A 19,137-nucleotide genomic window follows, 5' to 3' on the forward strand; every position below is an offset into this window, starting at 1 on the left:
TTATGTTCTGCTATTCAGGCAGTTAAACTATTCGGGATTTAAGGTAACACTTTGCTTTAAATATTTGGTGGATATCCTATAAGATTTTAGTCTGCAGCATTTTAAGTCTCTTTTACTAGATTCTATATTAGAACTAAGATTGTTTCTGATATCTTTGGTCTTTAACATTGCAATGTACTTATCCACTTTAAGGTGTATTGCATGTTACGTTCTTTAATAAATTTGTAAATAATTTTGTAAAATATTATATCTCGCATAGTGTTCTGTATGCAACTGTAGACTCCTGAAGTAGGTAGATTCAGTTTTTTTTTTTGACGAGAAACCCCAGATTCTTATATCTGTGCAATTATAACCTAGCTGATAATTATTTTAAAAGGCTATCTGGAAGAAGGTAACCTTTCTTGATCGCTATCTCTTTGAGGGAGAAATGCTTCAGTTGCTTAGATCCAAAACAAGTGTCTGCAGGAAGTGACTATTTTAAACTCAGGTGAAGGTGATTATTAAGGGGGTGCTCCTGATCTGGGATGGCTGCAAAAGGGGTTCAGGTTATAATTCACTTCAGGAAGATCAGTAACCAAAGGGCACAAATTAAATTTGATGTCAAGCAATTAAGGATGGGTGATCAAAAACTTTAAAGAGGTAGATTTTCATGAGCCACCTAAAGGTGGACAGAGAAGTAGAAAAGTTTGAGGAGGAAATCCCAGAGCTTAAGTCCTGGAAATCTGAAGGTACAGCTGTCAGTGGAGGGGAGAAGGAAATCAGGGATGCTCAAGATGTGTGAATATTATCAAGGATTTCTCATTTGTGAACTAGTTACAACTTGGCTAGCAATCCAGCGGACTGGGACACTAATCCAGAGAACATGAATTCAAATTCCACCATGTTGTTTGAGAATTTGGATTCAGTTGGAAAAGATTTCAAAATAAAAGTGACCACGAAGCTGTCAGATTATCGTAGCAACCCAACTGGTTCACAAATGAAAAGCATTGAACCTTATTAAGGTGGCTATCGTGAGACTCAGGCCCTTTAGACAGTCACACGGAGGTAAATGCCTTTACCCACTGGTCAAGTGAGTTTGCTGCGTTACCAATGAGCACTATCCTGCCTTACTAATGGTGAAAAGGAAATTAGTTATTATTCAAACCTCCCTCCTCAGTGAAGCATTTATGCAAGCTAATATATGCAACAAGTAGCAAAAGCAAATTAATATGCAGTATAATTTTCCAAATGTAGTCCTGAAGGAGGCAGAAGCTACAATATTTCTTTGAACCCGAATTATTTATTTCAGTTGAAGAATTCTGCAAATGTAAATACGCAATTATTGGAAGATGTATAATGCTTTCTATATCCAATCAGTACTAGTTATGGATCAAGTTTATGAATAATTAGTGAAACTCTGAATACTACATGGCTATAGTTAATGACCTGAAAAAGAAGTAAAAATTCAGAGTTCAAGATTCAAAAGATGAAAGTGTTGTTCTGAAGCATAGGTAGCAAAGCAAACATTTACAAATGAATTCCAAAGGGAGAAGTTCAACTGTGAAGACCCAGATATCTCTACGTTTAATGTACATTTTCACACTCCAATTGTACTGTGCATAAATTGTTTTTAATAGTATACAATATCCTGTAAAGTCTCCAGTGTAAATGCATAGGCCTGTTCATGTAAAAGCATAAAATTGCAGTTTCCTGCATTTATTAGTGTATTGCTGTACTACCACTTTCAAGTTGAACCAAGCATGAGTATTGGTGAAAATACATTATAACTCAAGAGGGCATATTTAAGCAAGAGAGATGGTAGGTGCAGTTTAACATTGAACAATATAAAGTAATATGTGTTCAAAGTAACAAAAGGAAAAGGAAGTTTACCATAAATAGTAGAAGTTCAAATCGAGTAATGTTGTTGCAGGGACATTGGTATGAAGATTCGCTGGCCATTAAATATGGCAGTGTGAAAAGAAAAGGCTACGAAAAAGGAAAAATCTTTAATTTTGTTTGTAGAGGCATAGAGTACAAAGCAAGGAAATAATGTTAAATTTGTAAAAGATGGAATGTGGTGTACTGTTTAGAGCATGAAACTGCAGGGTGATTATAAAAGCTTTGTGAAATGTAACATAAATTATTTGGAGGATACCAGAGATCAGAGATTATAGTTAGGAAGTGAGATTTTGGACATTAGAGCTTTTCACTGCAGCAGAGAAAACTGAGAAGTAACTGGACAGAGGTTTTCAAGATTATGAAGGATTTTGTTTGAGTAAATAGCGATGGATTCTTTCTACCGATCAGCAAGACAAGAGGGTACAGGTTTGAGAACTTTACAAAAAGAGTCAAAACAAAGGTTAGCTAAGCAATTCTTTATACATAGAAAGCTAAAAATTGGTGTGCAGCAATTTTTGATGCAGAGGGTCACAATTCACAACCTTTCTGCACTGGTTCTGGTGAAGGTAGGTGGCACGCAGCAAGGAGCAATATTCTTCTTCAAGCTTTGAATGTGGAGGCTGATGGGGTGATAAGTGAGGACAAGGGGGACCCTACCTTGTTTCTGGGAGTGGATGCAATGTTCGTTCATCTCAAGTATACAAACTGCCTTGTGCCCTTAAAGGTAGTCTATCCCTCTTAAAGGGAAACTGCATTGAATTACAAGAGGCTGCTGCTGAATATTATTGCTGCAATTCTAAACAAAGAAAATAGAACACCACGGAAGGAAGAGGCGAGGTCATGGATGCAGCGCTGGAGGCTTTAGTGGTGGAGATGGACAGGAGGAGAGACACCATGGCACCGCAGGGGCCAAGAGACTCTCAAAAACAACTACTTTGAAGATTTTGGGCATCAGGTGACCAGGAAGGCCAATTCCTGGCTTCTGGACCTGAGGGCCTGACAGCAGTGTCATGAGAAGTTACCTCATGTAAGGAGAACCTTACATGGATGATCATGGTCAGTGAAAGTTTCTTCACATGACACCTCATAACCATCACTCCACCAGCCTCTCAAGTTGCTCACATTCCCAGCACTCACCCAGCTGCAGTCCCTAGCACTTAGGATGCACAGCTAATATCCAGGTACTGCACCTCACCTTCACATAACCTAACAATGCTGCCAGCCTCACATACATCACTTGCCACCCCCATATATCTTCAGCTATTCAGCTATGGAAAGCACATCACCCAAGCACAGTGTTACACAACCACTGTCATTCTGCCTTCTCTAATAGGACAAGGCGACACACAATAGAAGAGAACAGAACAGAAGCAGCTACAAGGACACTTAGAGGAGGTGGCTCTGAGGATTGTGGGGCCAGTTACATCAGAACCCATGGCATCCGGCTTGGCTGAAAATATTCAGGATGACAGTATGTCTCTGCCTTATAACCCCTCTCAATTCCCAGCTCACCCTCATTCTGCTATCTGGCAGGATAAGCTAGTTGCTGATGGTATGACCAGGGACCTCTTTTTTTCCTCTCAACTCAACTTCCCTCACCCCAACCCATCACTTTCTGATTTCCTTCTTTCAGACACCCAAAAATTGCCAGCTGTCTGGCCACAGGAACCCTTGGAGGAGGAAAAAGCAACAACATAGCACTGATGAAGGAGATCTGTCGATCAGAGCCATCAGCTCAGATATCAGCACTTCATGTACCTTAAAGGCTGGTACAGAGTTAGGGTCAGCACATGGTGAATCAGTGGGCATGACTGGACTGTAACTTGGTCAGTGGGTTCATGACCAGGTTCATGTACCAGCTCATTAGAATGCCAGGACGCAGGCCAGGAGAACACTAATGGGCATGCACACAGAGATGTCAAGTGCATTGGCAGGCCTGTGTGGTAGCCTCCTGTCACTGTCAAGGAGCATAGAGGAGTCTGGCTCTAAGGTGGCAGAGGGCATTACACTGTTCCTATCTCCGCAGCCTCTGCCCCATCTCCCTGTTATGAGGTAAAGCCAGAGGTACTTCAACTGAAGCCTTCAGACCTTTTGTAGCCAATGGGGCACCAATCCGCTGCCCTCCTTGTGACGATACAGCAACACAGCATGCCAAATCCAGGAACTCGCCACAACACTTTCCAAAGCATTCCAGACTACTTTTAGGTGCTTTCCAATGGCGGGAGTTCTTCAAAATGGCCTTACTTAAAAGCTGGGTGCCTGGCCATTTAGATAATACTAATGCAGCGCCCATCTCGCAGCTGAACACCGCCTAATCTTTTGAGGGATGTAGGAATTTGTTGAATGGTCCTGCATTGTCTAAATTTGGAAAGTAGGTGTCACATGAGCTGGTTGGGCTGTGTGATGTCATGTTAGGACAATTCGAGTTGCTTCCAACACTCACAAGAGAGATGCCCGTGTGAACATTCTTCTCAAAATGGTGCCCCATGCGACCATGCCAATAGTGCGGGCAGCACAGCCCACACCCCCAGAGAGAGCTTTCAGCTTCAGTAGCATTCAAGTTTCACACCCAGAAAGTTTAGAATATGAAACTCTCCTCCACAAATAACTATTGAGCCCATGGCCTGAATCTTATGCTCATCGGTCTGCAGTACCCTGAAGGCAGACAGCTGCTGTGGAGGTGCCTCAGGGAGCTGCAGGCCTCTACAGGTCAAATAACAAGAACAAAATGCAGCGAACTGTGTCTATGCAGTACATTCAAGCACCTGACAGCAGAACTAAAAAAACATCAGTCCCCAGATATTTTTTTAAATTATATTTCACCTTGGGCACTTCATCCAGCCTGGATCGAGATTTCAGCAAAAATATGAAGACTGCCTGGCCGGTTGGCCCATCTGTCAGCCATAAAAGTGGACAGACCACGTGAAATCGATTACAATTGCCTCCTTAATGGGATTAATTGCCCGCTTAACTTTCGGTGGGCTCGCTTCCAGCTGCCGCACGCGCCCATCGAGGGAAATATCACGAGTGCGCGATGATGTCGGGACGCGCACCTGACGGTCTTCTCCTGTGATTTCACGCATTGTCGGGTCAGGTATGCGTCAGCACAAGTAACGTAAAATTCTGGCCCATAAAAATGATTAGATAATTGCTTGATAAATAATGTTATTAAATGTGTAATGAGCAAATAGGAGAGGTTGTTCCTGTGGAGAAAGACACCAGCATAAACACAAATAACCAAATGACCTGGTTCTGATTCGGGTCCCAATTCCTGACCGCACCAAAGCCAGGAATGTATTTACACACTGGCAACCCTGTGATACCTGATGTTGCCAAATATATCAGAATAACACAATCACTATTATTTTCAACGACACATTCCACAAGACCATTAACAATTGAGTTCTTTCCTTATCACTTTTCTTCAACAGCAGCTAATTGAGTGCTGATCTGAGTGTCTCCTTCATTCATTCACGGGATGTGGGCTTCACTAGCTGGGCCAGCATTTATAGCCCATCCCTAGCTGCCCCTGAGAAGGAGATGGTGAGCTGCCTTCTTGAACTGCTGCAGTCCATGTGGTTTAGATACACCCACAGTGGTGTTGGGGAGGGAGTTCCAGGTTTTTGACCTAGCAACAGTGAAGGAACGGTGATATATTTCCAAGTCAGGATAGTGAGTGGTTTGGAGGGGAACTTCCAGGTGGTGGTGTTCCCATCTATCTGCTGCCCTTGTCCTTCAGAATGGTAGTGATCGTGGGTTTGGAAGGTGATGTCGAAGGGGCCTTGGTGAGTTCCTGCAGTGTGTCTTGTAGATGGTACACACTGCTGCCACTGTACGTCAGTGGTGGAAGGAATTAATATTTGTGGATGGGGTGCCAATTAAGCCAGCTGCTTTGTCCTGGAGGGTGTCAAGCTTCTTGAGTGTTGTTGGAGCTGCACTCGTCCAGGCAAGTGGAGAGTACTCCATCACACTCCTGACTTGTGCCTTGTAGATGGTGGACAGGTTTTGGGGAGTCAGGAGATGAGTTACACGTCGCAGGATTCCTAGCCTCTGACCTGCTCTTGTAGCCACAGTATTTATATGGCTAGTCCAGTTCAGTTTCTGGTCAATGGTAACCCCCAGGATGTTGATAGTGGGGGATTCAGTGATGGTAATGCTACTGAATTTCAAGCGATGATGGTTAGATTCTCTCTTGTTGGAAATGGTCATTGCCTGGCACTTCTGTGGCATGAATGTTTCTTGCCACATATCAGCCCAAACCTGGATATTGTCGAGGTCTTGCTGCATTTGGACATGGACTGCTTCAGTATCTGAGGAATCACAAATGGTGCTGAACATTGTGCAATCATCAGCAAGCATCCCCACTTCTGACCTTATGGTAGAAGGAAGATCACTGATGAAGCAGCTGAAGATGGTTGGGCCTAGGACTGTGGCTCATGCTTCTTGTGTGTAGCTATATGAAAAATGCCACATGATTAAAGGTTGTTATAACTGCCCTCCACTGCTACAAAACTGGTTAAATTGATGTCCATGGTACAGCAGCATAATGGCTTTAATGCTGCATTAAACCTACAGTGGAAAAGCCAGATAGGTATAAAACTGCTCAAACATACTTTTGCACCTAGAACCACTATTCATATAATAGTACGGTAGCATGGAGATGACTAATGAACAAAAACATTGCTTCATTGTGTTTGATCTCAAAAGCTAATCCTACTACAGTACCTTGTGGTGATCTATTGGTCATGAAGCACTTTGGAGTATCCTGAGGATAATGAAGTATTGTATAAATGCATTTTTTTCTTTCTTTTCAAGGTTTTCAGTCATGACTGATGAAGTGCCGCTCTTGTAGACAACAAAATGTAACTAATAATGGCTTTTGTCACCACTGGCATTCAACAAAGGTACAATGCTTTCCAGGTCAAAAGGTAATGCTCATTATCCAGCATCATATCACAATGGAAACTAATGACAACGATTGAAAATTGTTGAGTTAGGTTTCTGTTATTCAGTGAATACTAAATACACAGGCTATTAATCAGTGTGGATGTCACTGTCCATGTGACTGGGGTGGACATTACTTGAGGGTGGCATGTCAATATTTGCAACATGTTGCCTGGACATAAAACCCGCATTGCAGATCAACCAGCAGGTATAGAAACCAGCCTATTTTTCATTTCAGTTGAAACGCAAGGGAGTGATTGTAAAATCTGCACGTTCTTTAATATATACTAATGACAATCACTGTTTATGGGACAGGTATCATGCAGCTGTGTGAGTTATTTATTTACCTTACCACACCGGGTAAGGGAAGCACCAATTATTTTCTAAGAACCAGTCAAAAAACATTTGTTTTACAGTCTCTGGTCCAGTTCTTTTAAAGTTCTTTCTAAATTCTTTCCTGCAGCTGGACCAATCTTCTTTGTTAACTAAAGGTATCAAGAGAGATGGAGCTAAAATGGGTAAATGAAATTGAGATGCAGATCAGTTCGGGGGGGCTGAATGGCCTACTGCTGTGCATATGTGCCACCCTTTCTCATTTCCACACACCACCTCCCTCTCCTCACAGCTACCTAAGCTCCGCAAAGACAAAGGAAGTCTGTTAGTTTGTAAAATCTTGCATCGAGCATTGCCTGTATCCATCACAACTACGGCATCACACAAAATACATAGGATGTGTCACAATTGCACTCAATTAGGTCAAAACTGCGGGAAATCACAATTGACATGGTACTGAATAAGTCAATCAATCTCGGGCAAGTTTCTGATGAAAACTTACTATGAAAATATTCAAGCCACAATGAGCAATCAGTGAAAGCTACTGATAAGATAGAAGAGAACCAAATTTAATAATAAAATGTTATAATGCAAAGTTCCATTTATCACACACGGAACAAGGTAGAAAGGAACTTTGCAACATTATTTTCTGAGGTAGCTTGTTGAAATAAATTGTAACTTACTATACTCAAGGAATCATTTATTCAACAAATACAGCCCATGTTACATGTGACAAATGAAACTTTGTACTTTGAAATTCTAACTTTGCTTAATTTGTGTTTAAGTGTGAACCATGGCTCAGCAGCAGCGCTTTCAACTTTGAGTCAGAAGGTCATTGGTTCAAGTCTCCAAGACATATGTATACGATCCAGGCTATCAAATCACAGAATCATTATGGTGTAGAAGAAGGCCAATCTGCCCATTGTGTCTGCAATGGCTCTCTGAGCATTTTAACTTAGTGCCAATCTCCTGTCTTTATACCCAGTAACCCTGCACATTGTTTCTATTTAAATAATCATCCAATACCCTCTTGAATGCCTCAATTGAACCTGCCTCCACCACACTTCCACGTAGTGCATTCCAAACCCTAAATCCTAAACCCAAATCAGTGCACTATTCAAGAGTTTTATCATAGCAGATCTGCATGCAGCAGAGAGGCCAGTAGCATAGTCAGGAACCCATTTGTTATTGACAGGGTTTTGTCAGCACTGGTTAACACAAACAGAGTATTAGCATCCTACTTCTGGGTTTCCTGACCAATCAGAGAGGCAGGTGGGGTAACACACCCAATCTGTTAAAGGAAAGATTTTGTTTTAAAGGGACCTTGGCAAGGATCAGAATTGCTGAACTGCACACTGATTCCTGAGGCTTCGGGAGGAGACCTAGGTTCTCAGGCTCCTACCTGAAGGTCCTGCTGTGAGATCTGAGGGACTGAAATGAAGTGCTGTTCCCCAAAGGCAGGAGGAAGATACCAGCCTCTCATACCGAGAGGCTATGGATGGAAGTGACTGAAGAAGTCAGCAGCAGGAATGTGGACCTCAAAACTGGAGACAGTGTCCCAAGAGGTTCAAGGATCTCAGGAGAGTGGGAATGGTGAGTGCAGAACACTTTCAGCTGTTAACCCCTTCAATCTGACTTTTCCAGTATTCTCCGACACTAAACACCTCAGGACAACACACCTTGAACCTCCATTCATTCTTATCTGTCCAGGCACTTCCCATCACCATCTGAAAAATCAACACACACTCATCTTTGTGCCAACTCACACCCATGTGTCACAATCATCTTCCACACATATTGTCCTTCTCCACCTCCCCACATATTCCATCTCTCACAAAGAATCATGGTGCCAGGGGGCACAGGTAATGAACTGCTCTGAGAGCCACAGTCCACTGAAGCACTGGTGCTCACAAATGATGAGAAAACTGATACTTTGTCTGTAGACCTCTGTATCGAGGGTCTCACCTCCTTCAAACTGGATCTTTGTCTCTGTCCCTTCTTCCCTGTGGAGCAGCATGAGGCTGGGGTGAAGGCAGTTGGTGCTGTTTGTGGTGCTTCTCCTCTTGTTCCACATCAGAGACCCAAGCTAGAGCTATAATAGCTGTTCCCATGCTGCAGTGCAGGCTGACAGCAGGGAATTGTGCAGATGAAGGTGCGTGAAGTCCAAGACAGGTGAGTTGACCACTAAGAAATTGCAAAGTGCCTGTCAAGGAGTGGAGCACACACTTAGAAGAAGTGTGTGAGCTACAGCCTCTCAATTAGGCATGGCTGCAGCTGTTGAGTTTCATTGTTGGAAGGCTTCGCAGCCTGTCAGGTTCACTGAACAAATTCTCCCCATTGCCTTGTTCTAGCCTTAATGGCCTTGATGAGTTCCACACAGCAGGGAAAACCCATACATAGGCTGTTAAAGCCAGAATATCCTGAGTTAGTTGGGGATTTTACATATTGAAATTATTTGCCTGACAGCTCCACAAGGGTTTCCCTCTCGCTTGCAAACCAGCCTGGGTTCAACCTGGAAGTGGATGGGACCATGTTGGGTTCCTGACCCAATGCCACTTTTGGGGCTTTAACCACTGCTGCTCCACACCCAAGCCTACCAACCTCCACCCTTGTCAGTTAAAATTCTACATACTATCTTTCAGATAAGGCAATAAACTGAGGTCATGTCTTAGGTGGGTGTAAAGGATCCCTCTGAAGAGGAGAAGAGGGTTCTCCCAATGTCCTGGTCAATATTTATCCCTGAACCAACATCACTAACACAGATTACCTCATCAATTTAACTCATTCCTCTTTGCAGGGCCTTGCTGTTTGAAAATTGGCTGTCACGTTTCATCTACATCATAACAAAGACTATACTTCAAAAGTACTTCATCGGCTCTGAAGCAATTTGGGATGTCCTGAGGATGTTATAAGCACTATATAAATGCAGGGCTAATTTCCAGTTTATTCCCAATGGTTATAGCAGCTCTATTTCTTTTATTTATGCATTTTGGTGTGTGATTTGAGCTGTTTCTCCATGCCCTTTTATTTAGAGAGGGAGTATGAAACATACCAAAAAAAAGTATTCTTCTATTAAGGAAGAATGCACAATTAATCATTTTTTTAGGGAGACTGTGAATAAAGATCCTGAATTTTAAAGAGGTTTATTTCAGCATAATCTTGCAATAAGAAGTGCTGAAACAGAGATATTTGATAAAGCAGGAACAAGGCACATGAATCTTTTCTTGGGTTTTATGTATAATGACCCTCACTATTAAAAGTCAAATCCTGAGTGGATGGAACTAAGCATTCACTTGAAACATGGGTAAAAAGTTGCCTTCCTTGTCCCAATGAGGCTTAAGGGATTTATTTATTTAACTGTGATATGTAAGAGGAACAGCTGCGGTTATTGATCGATCTGCAGTGGATAATGTCAGTGCAATTATTTATGTTCTGGGAAATGGTTTAAAAAAATGTGCTTTACTGCTTCTGAGCAGAACTCTTCCAAATTCATTTCCAGATCTTCCCACTGGAGGAGGAGTGGGATCGGGCTTTCCATGTGCCCAAGGAAAGGATTTGGAAAGAGGTTTGTAAGAATTCTGTTAGAAACTGAGAGGCATCCCCTCTTGCAACAGCATCATTTTTGACTTACCATAAGCAATACCACTACTAATTGCTGTGTGAGAACCATCTCTCATTTCTTTAGTCTAAGTGTTTAATTGAAATTGAGCTATTAGCCAATGAAGTGAGAAAAATGACTGAGGCCTAACCTATGTCAACAGAGTTTTAATAAAAAAATCCAGGTGGGCAGTGCCTTACCAGATTTGATTTGTTGTTACATTGCTGTTATTTTTGTTGGCTTACTGAGGAACTGCTCTTCACCTAGGTTCCTATCTCTTCTCTGGCTCCAAGACACACTATGTATCATCATACATGCTAACATGTTCTCAACTTACAAAATGGGGTCAGAGGGTCAGGCTTCTCATTTGCCATAGAGTCCATCTATGTCAGCTCGACACTAATCTGCATAACCTCTATTCCAATCTTGAGCCCACTCAGTCCGTGCTCTATTCTTCACCACCCTATTTAGCCTCTGGTCTCAGGTCAACTCAGCCCTTTCTCCAACCTTTGAGACGGCCTCACTCGCCTTTCAAGCCTCAAGTGCACTCTGCTTCCCCTCCAGCAATCGGAGAACTTGATCTCCCTTCCTGCTTTGGGCTTTACTTAATCTGCACACGAGACTCGGAGAAGCTCCAGCTAGTACAATCCTGACATTAGTAATTCCATCAAAACAATGCACAATAAAGTATACAGCCCATTTAAATTGACTAATCATAAGCTTCCAATCTAGCCTTTTAACGTCTGCTAAAAATGTCAAAAGATCTAGTTTCAAAAAGACAGAAGTAACATTCAAATTAATGTTGAATCACAGATTTCCAGGCTAATTTTCTACTCTGCAAACCCAACTCGGGAGTAAGTGACCCAGATGGTTAGATTTTGGGCAACCTTACCTCTCCCAAAGGGCACCTGATGTCTCCCAAAGGTGTCCTGGGACCATATCCAAGAGGGGAGTGGAGGCAGCTGATGATTTATATGGGCAGCTGCCTCCGCAAAACATGCAAGCGCGAACATAACCCGCTCCCATGCCTGCCCCCATTGAAAATGGTATTTGGGGGTGGGACTTCTGGATTTTGGCCTCCTCGACCATTTTTGTGATGATGGACAGGTTCTTAATCATTGCGAAAATCCAAGCCTTGTGTAGAATTTACAGCAAAGGAGCTGACATTTGGCCCAATTGGTGTTTATGCCCCATACAAACCTCCTGTCCCACTTCATCTGACTTTATCAGCATAACCTTCAACTTTAGAATAGTTTATCACCAAACAGAGAAATGCATACACAGATGTGGAGATAATGGCTACATGGGAGCGATTCCAAGGCACTAATATAACTGAAGGATTCAGTTGATATCAAATAGCAAATGAGCAGAACTCAAATGTATGACCATCATTTGAACTCTGAGTTTTATTTACAAGTTTTCTCTGGTATATATGTTATTCACCTTCAGCCTGTGAAAAGCTCTATCCAAAGCCTAGTAGTGTGGTTAAAAGAATGGTGATCAAATAAATGGCAAATTGCATGGTGACTGAGGGGATATTTCTCACATGTTTTATATTTAATTGAAGCTCCGTGTCAGGTAACATGATTTTTTTTTATTATCCACTTAGGATTTGGTAGCAAATAATGTCATTGGATATGTGACTTCAGCAGAAGGCAACTGATTATCTGAACACAAATGTTGCCTAAAGTTAGCCGGTTGCTTCAGTAACAACTTGAATATATATCCTTGCCTTTAATATAGTAACAATACTGAGGTGCTTCACCGGAGTGTAACTGGACAAAGTTTGACATGGAGGTGGGTCAAAGAGCTAGGTTTTAAAGGACGACAGTGTGTTAGAGAGCTTTAAGTAGGGAATTACAGAATTTCGGGCCCAAAGTAAAGACATGGGCACCGGTGGAGAAGCAATGAAAATTGGAGATGTATAAAAGGCCAGAATTAGAGAAGCATCACGATCTTGGATTATAGGATGGAGGAGGTTACGGAGAGAGAGGATGAGGTCATGGAGCGATTTATAAACAAGGATGAGAATTTTAAAGTTAAGACGTTGCTGGACCAGGAGCCAAGAGGTGACTGAGCACAGGTGAACAGGACTTGGTTGAGTTAGGATAAGCACACAATATCAAGTGTGTATATGATGCAAAGCAACCCATGTATAATTCAATCCCAAAAAAGTAAATGGAATCCTCAAAACATTTCATATATACTTAAACAAACATGTACAAATACATGTTTCTGTTTCTCAAGGGTTTGGGCAAGTTTGAAAATTTGTCTTCTTAGATTTCTTTAAGAAATGAGGAATTTGGATCTGTAGCTGGGATCATGTTTTACTGTAATGGAGACATGCATTGTCATAAAACGTTAAAGACCTCAACAGAACTTCAAGAAAAGAGAATCCTTATACAATTGCATGTCCTCATATCATATGAATGATATATGACTTTTGCAAAAATCTCATTTCAGAAAGATGTAACCATCCTGAATGGGAAACAGATGATAGGATTCCATCATTTAAACATCTAGGAAGGTAGAGTTGGAATAGCTCAGTAAGTAATCCCGGCAGCCAATAACAAGCTAAGTGGGAGTGTGCGAGTTTTCTGCACTTCACTTAATAGAAAGGATGAAACACAGGCCTTCTGTTCCAATCCAGATCCATTTTTATACACGCTTCCAGTTATATGACCAATTATATGGGCAGATGGCAGCGTAGTGGCAGCCTCACTGGGCTCATAATCCAGAGGCCTAAACTAATGCCCTGAGGAACTGGGTTCGAATCACACCGTGGCAGTTGGTGGAGTTTGAAACTAATTACATTGATTAATAAAAAAACAAAGCCAATCTCAGTAAAGGTGACTTTGAAACTACTTTGTAAAAATCCATCTGGTTCACTAATGTCCTTTAGGGAAAGAAATCTGCCACCCTTATGCAGTCTGGCTTACATGTGACTCCAGACGCACAGCAATGCAGTTGATTCTTAACTGCCCTTTGAAGCAAACTACTCAGTTCAAGGGCAATTAGGGATGGGGAATAAATGCTGACTTTGCCAGCGGTGCATACATTCTGTGAAAGAATAAGGAAAGTAAAACTGGAAAACCATCCAAGATCCAGTTTTGAATTGTTCATTATCTGATTTCCCAATGACGATAGGCTTATGATGGCTGTAAAAGATGTGACGGAAAGATAAGCCTTATAGATTGTGGAGGCTAGTCACCCCAGAGGGAAAAATTCTTTTAACTGTAAAGCAATCCCAAATCAAGGTTTACTTTAATTTATTTGAAGGCATGATTATGGCTCAGGAGGTCTTATTTTGCAGTGGCTATTATCCCTGCCTCTGAGCCAGAAAGCCCTGGATTCAAGTCTCACTCCAGGACTTATGACCAAGGAAGTTGTGTTCATAAAGTGGTCAAAAAGGTTGGGTATCAGGTAAATCCTTCCAACATATGCCATTGGCAGGCGGTAAGAGTGGGAGAGATTCCTTGTCAGCCATGTGATGGAAAGAAAATTGGAGCAACTACATCCATAGCTCTGGACTACAACATGCATCTAAAAGTGCATGTTTCCACAGCAACTTGGACTCCTTGGCGTGGGGGGTGGGGGGGTGCTGGATGACCAGTCTGTATCAGATTGGAGTTCAATCCCCATTCTGGCGGGGGTGGATTCAGAACCCGCCTCGTTGCCCTACCCTGGGGTGGAGGTTATGATGCTGTGGGTCAGATCTGCCTTTGGGCAGAGAACTGAAGAAGATGATGAATTATGGCTCAAACCTGCACAAGAGTTTCATCCATCCTGACCTCTCAATAGTGAATCTAGTAATTCATTCCATCATTTAAGGGCAGAATGACAGGATGTACAACTTACGTTCCTAAATTCCTATATTGTTACACGAGTATTGCTTTGGAGTCACATCCTGATTCGCCTCGGGAATTTTAGTGGAGTGAAACCATGTGTTGGAAGTTGTTTCCAACATAGTTTTGAGTATAAGTTCAGTGCAGTGTCAGTTTTGTAGAATCTTCAGGGAGTTTTCATATTCTCAAAACCTTTTTAAAATTGATCAGCCAGAAGCAGAATTTTGTGCAAACATGCAAGCAGAAATGGTCAGGGCAGCCTGAACTAGAACACGAGTGCTGCCATCTGCCAACTGCTTCCTGCCTCAGACTAGTGGAGCAATACAGCCTGAAATTCTGTATCACAAGATACTTCTCGCTCATTTCCCAGAAACTGAATGAATAACTATACTAGGGTAAGAAGGGAAGTCAAGCCCTCAAGGGGGTAACTTAATATGGTGCAGATCTGAGCTTTAGGAGTGACTGTCGCGAGCCATTAAAAAACTAAATGCACATGGCTCTTCCACAGATCTTCATTTTTCATGAAACTCTTGTCACAACAATATAGAACAGGACAATTGCTCATGTTCTGTTCTTTGTGGTGATGAGATAGCCAAAGATTGGCACATTGAACAAAGGGAATTGTTTCTATGAAAAATCAAGTACATGACTGCCAGTCAGAGATGACAATCATTTGTAAAAATGCCTAATTTTAATCAAGGTAATGTTTCATTTGCTGGATCTTTTGTCTGGTTAGTCAAACTGATGCCTCAAATGACTGAAAATCCAAGAGAAGGAGTGGACGTTCTAAAGAAAGTTCACCTTTATCGATTATAGTTGATATGGTCAAACATTCACATATGTTTTACAAACTGCAGACTTATCTTTGCTTTTCTTTCTGGACTCAGTGTAACCCAACGACCTGCATATCAGAGAACGCTACAAGAATCATACCATATACCGCCAGGGGCAAGATGCAAAACAGAATCGAAAACCACACCACACACTTTTCAACGCCTAGTCCAATCAATTCACGTTTACACAACTTCACTGCATGATTCACACGGAGTGGTGAAATGGGCAATAGCAAATTACCAGCCTATTCAATGGAAAAAATGGATGGGTGTGAAACAGTCCATCAATGCACTCTCGTCCATTTTGTACTATCACCAAACATTGATACCACATTCCCTCCACCACCCCTATACCTATGGTCTCTTATTGACAGATAAGTTGGTTGGAAGGTTGTTTTAGCTTACATCTCAGGACTACATTTTGCTTTTACGAGAAGATTACACAAAATACAAACAAGCATGTCCCATTGGGATAAAACTTCTAAATCACAGGCCCTTGATTTCCTGGGCATCCTTCCATATCAGAGCATGGAGGCAGAACAGGAAGGGGAAGTTACAACCTACCCCAAGTTCAGGCCTAGAACCATTTGTGATTTATACTTTGCTCATCTTTGCACTCACCCCCACCCATGCGTGCACACAGCCACATAAATATTATGCATGGCATCTTGCAAGGCAAGGCCTATTTAAAGATGTGTTGGGAAGCCAACATATTCCTTCTCTGTCATTGTAGGCCTATATGAACAGCCAGACAGCGTTGGCCATGGCTGACAGCAAGGTAGCATTACATGTACCTTGCCTTCTTGGTGGAATATAGATGCATGCTGGCCATTCAAGAACCTAAAAAGCAAGGACTTTTTCACACAAAGGGCAATAGAAATTTGGAACTTGCTCCTTCAAAAAGTTATGGGTGCTGTGACATTTGGAACTTTCAAGACCAGAATTGATAAACTTTTGTTTCGTAAAGTTAACAAGGGCAATGGAGTAATGGCAGAAAAATTGAGTTCAGCTGCAGATCAGCTATGATTCAATTGAATGAATGAGCTACTCCTGTTGCTAATGCTATCCTGTTCGCACAAGCACCTCTGTTGGAATGGAGTATGTTTACTACCAACAGTCAGAGCAAAGATGTGGCATATTTGATACCAGTACCTTACATAACATTACAGCACTAGCTGGGAATAATCCAGAAGCATAAACAGTTGAGGACGACATTGCTTAGTATCGGCCATGTCAACCATATGGGGCAATTTTAACCTCACCCGCAGGGATTAGATGATTAGGAGAAAATGGACACAGTACAAAATGGTCAGTTGATCTGAAATTGCAATTTTCCACTAGGCAGATTAGGTTACAATTACACCATCCATTAAATTTAGCTGTGGTGCCCTTGCAAAAGCCTGATGAAAAATCTTACAATGCTGAGGTAAATGATAATGAAAAGTTTCGTACAAGTGTTCAGTTTCTACTTGAGCGTCAAATTCAGTTTTCTTTTCTAGGAGTGAACTAGGAATACTTTGTATTAGGACCCCTGAGGCATTGTTCACAGGTAGCACAGGACCTTGAGTACAGGTCCTGAGGTAGCGTAAATATGACTTACGCATCACCATCAGACGCCACTTTGTAAAATTGGCTTCAGATTCGAGTAAGTTCACTCTTCCATTTCCAAAACTTCTTACTGTATTAGTTACACAATGCATTTTACTCTTGACCTACTTGACATGGTGGACTCTAGCTCACAACTATCCCTCCTTTGATCCACTGCCCACAGCATCACTACTTCAATGAACTTTGTTTTACATGTCATTGTTTTCACTACCCTCACCCCACCAGATTTCCCATAGTCGCCCACTCTGATCCTCTCCTGAGTGAATCTGAAGGTCTCAGCCTTAATCACATTTGGCGCAGGGCTGCCATAGTCATCCACTGCTAGCTCTAGTCGCTCCAATTAAACTATCTTACCTCTCCCTCTCTGCAGCCAATTCTTTTTTCTAATTCCAAGTTTGTCCTGCAGAGCAAAAGTCCTCTTCCTACCACTGACTACCTCTTCTGACTTCATGTCTCTACCCTCATTCTCAACTTCCCTCTGAGGAGCAAAGATTTCTTCATTCTTCAAATTAAGGCTATTAATGCCTCTGGTGCCTCTGACTAATCTTGTTCCTTCACTTCTCCCACCTCTTTCCCACCCTATATCTTCCCATCTCCCCCTTCCACCACACAAGTGTCGTTTCCTCCAATGTGACCCAGCATCTCTACTCAAACCCTCCCAATCCAGGTTCTAATCACTCAACTACATCACCTGGGTTTCACGATTACTCGCTCCGTCATTACCAACCCTCCAGCATCCTTTCTGAGCTCTGACATCCTACCACTCATAACCTATCTCACAGTAAATCACAAAACTATCACTTCTGTCCTCATCAACCTCAAGCACATCATCTTTAAAATCTTTGCCCTCATCTTGAAGTCTCGTTATGTCCTTCCTCCACTCTTGCTCTATATTCCCTTCCAGCCTTATGTCCCAGCTTACATCCTGTGCTCGCTGCCTCTCATCTGTCATTTTGCCCTACCCCACCATCCGTGATGGACCCTTAAGATAGCAAGCACTCACTTGTCTTTGCCTCCACTCCCTCTCCACCTACATGAATCTACAAAACCTATCTCAGCATATAAAAAGTTGCTGCTAGCTCTTCCAAACTGTCCAGATTTGACTGTATTACGTGTCAGTTGTGGCTGAGCGAAGGTTGTGGGCTCATTACACTCCAGAGCTCTGTGTGGCTGCAGTGTCAGAGGTGCCGTCTTTCAGATGTCATATTCAACCAAGGTTCACTCAAGTCAGTGTAAAAGATCCCATGGCATTATCTCAGAGAAGAGAAAAAGGATCTCTTCCTGGTGTCCTGCTCAATATTTGTCCCTTATCTGGTAATTTATACCATCATTGCTTGTGGGAGCTTGCTGTGCACAAACTGGCTGTTGTGTTTCCTACATTGTAAGAGTGACAACCGTTATGAAATATTTAATTTCTTAGAGTGCTTTGGGACATCCTGAAGCTGTGAAAGGTGCCAGAGAAATGCAAGTCTTTCTTTAAGGCTTTAAGTGTAAAGCCTTAATGAAGAGACCAAACACTACACTCTAGTGGTAGAAACATGCAAAGTTTGCTGGGTTGATATTTTAATAATTAATTTTAAATCTAATGCCACAAGAGAAATAAAACCATGTTCTGATGGAATTAAATTGCTGCAGCGGCACTAGGAAGTTCATTACCTCATTCCAAGGGGGAAATCTCTTCCCTGTGTCTCCAAGATATATTTAGTCTAACTGCACTTATTTCAGAATGACTCTTAAACACTTATTAATTGTGACATTATCCATTTTACAGAAAAGCAAGCAGTGAATCTCAACGATCCCAATTAGCTCCCATCCCCCAGCACATCATTTTAAAGCCCTTGCCTTTGCATTCAAACCCTTCCAATTACTTAATTTTTAAAGATATATTATTACATTAATTTCCACTTACTTTCAGATGTAACTAAGTATTATTAATGCATGGTTATTTTCAGTTTTGTGAATGTACTCTTATGGAGTAAATTCCTGGATTTTATAGCTATTCAACACTTTTTTTTTCAATCTAAGAAGATGTGAAAATCTTGCCAACATTCTATTTTTCTCAAAACCTTGTAACTAATATGAGTCCTGACAGTGTGAC

This window comes from Carcharodon carcharias, chromosome 17, assembly GCF_017639515.1.
Source record: "Carcharodon carcharias isolate sCarCar2 chromosome 17, sCarCar2.pri, whole genome shotgun sequence".
Taxonomy (NCBI): domain Eukaryota; kingdom Metazoa; phylum Chordata; class Chondrichthyes; order Lamniformes; family Lamnidae; genus Carcharodon; species Carcharodon carcharias.